At 37.2% G+C, this 1,834-nt stretch overlaps 1 pseudogene; it reads right to left on the bottom strand.

Moving 5' to 3' along the window:
- Nucleotides 1–324: 324 nt before the first annotated feature.
- LOC132170847 (putative lipid-transfer protein DIR1 pseudogene) lies at nucleotides 325–633 on the bottom strand (annotated as a pseudogene).
- Between the last annotated feature and the right edge of the window lie 1,201 nt (nucleotides 634–1,834).

Here is a 1,834-nt window from a genome sequence, read left to right as displayed (position 1 = left end):
ATATACGGATGTAGATATTAATTGTAGCTAGAAGTGGAAAAAAGTATATATGATGCCTCGGAACAAACTTGATCAAAGAAAGCAAACCATTAATTTAACAAGAATATTTAGTACATCACAACGTAAAAGCAAAGAAATACAACACCAAAACATATATAAGAGATACACAAACAATTAAACTAGGTGAAAAGCAACATATTTTAGCAAGGGGTCCTGATCTGTACGTTCAATAGTGTTGTCTTACGTGCTGTTCGACTCTCACATGAACTACATTATTGAAGTGTAAAAGGACAACCTTATTGCACAAGATCGATGTTCTGTACTCTAGCAACGGGTTTGGGGAAGATTGCATTTAGAGGGGAGCGCCAAGGCGAGATTGGGGTCAATTCCATAGAGATTCAACAGCCTGGAGTTCTTAAAAAGGCACAGGCATTGCATGTCGGCGTTGGAAAGAGCCGAGCAGCATGCGGCGGATGGAGGAGCAGGGTTTGGGCCGTTGACGGATGGCTCACATGCCTTAAGACCCTCTTTGGTCATGCGGCAGAGTGTCTGAGCATTGGCCACCATGGGCTCAGACAAAATGGCCAAGGCCAAAACCAGAGCCACAAGGACAAGCTTTTTGCATCCTTCCATGTCTCTAAAAATTCACTCTTTGTTGGGGTTGAGAGAGTACTGATGGGTACTTCGTTCATGCACGTTGGCCATATATATATATACATATATAGGCCAAGGTGAGAGAGCATATGGGGATTTGTGGTAATTTCGGCTGGCCAATGGTTGCTCTTAAATTCCTCACTTTGTCCAATCATATTGTGACATGTCATTGTATAGGTAAATAATGTGGATGGTATTGGCACGTAAGGCTTAATAGTGCTATTTTTATTACAAATTGACATAACAGTTTACGTGACACTTATCGCATCAAACGCGAAGCAATTAAATTTGATTGTAATCACGTAAAAATTTTATATAAAACTATCACATTGATCTGTAACAGAATTATAATAAAAACTATATCATCCTAAGCAGTTTCCAAAACTTTGGTTCATTTTAATTAGGGGATGAGTAATACTATAACTACACTTTTATTCCACTTTGTTGATTTAACATTGCTATCAATCATTGATTTTATTTATTTATTTTTTTTAAACAACAATGATATTAAAAACTCCACTTTTATCCTATCACTATCCTACATCGCCGACATAGCAAAGTTCATTGGCCATTGGATTTGTTTTTTCTTTTACAAAGGCAGATTCAAAGGCATTGACATTGCAGCCATGTCAGTAGTTGTATAGTGGTAGGATAAAAATGAGTTTTATAGCATTACTCTTTCAACAAAGGCTGATATATAAGAACTAATTCATAGTGCTACATAAATAATAATAATAATAATAATAATAATAATAATGTAGTTTATATCATTTTTATGAAGTGAAAAATGTGAGTAAAGCTTGACCTCGAAGGCCACAAAAATAGCTGAGGCTCGTGACAAAGATTTGGGAGTTAGCTAGCTAGCCAAATATTGGCAATACAATGGGCCGTGTCACGGGTGGACATCTGTGGTTCTGTAAATGGATTGGAATTTTGTGAGAAGCTTGTCCCGATTGTCTTTAAAGTATTATTATTTATGGAAGAAGGGGGTTTTTTGCATGGTGGCATCACTGGCATGCATGCATGTGAACCTCAGAACCATGTGCCATCTTTATTTTTAGCTTTCATCGGATAGCAAAGTTGGCCTATGCTGCTATGCAATATTGGCTCGTGACTTTAATTCAATCTTTATAATCATGGATTCGGTTCGGGTCTGTGTATTTTTTGTGTCTTAAGCTTG

This window comes from Corylus avellana, chromosome 2 (assembly GCF_965113065.1).
Source record: "Corylus avellana chromosome 2, dhCorAvel1.hap1.2, whole genome shotgun sequence".
NCBI classification, from domain to species: domain Eukaryota; kingdom Viridiplantae; phylum Streptophyta; class Magnoliopsida; order Fagales; family Betulaceae; genus Corylus; species Corylus avellana.
The sequence above is the reverse complement of the archived record's forward strand: the minus strand, read 5'-3'. Positions and strand labels throughout refer to the sequence as shown.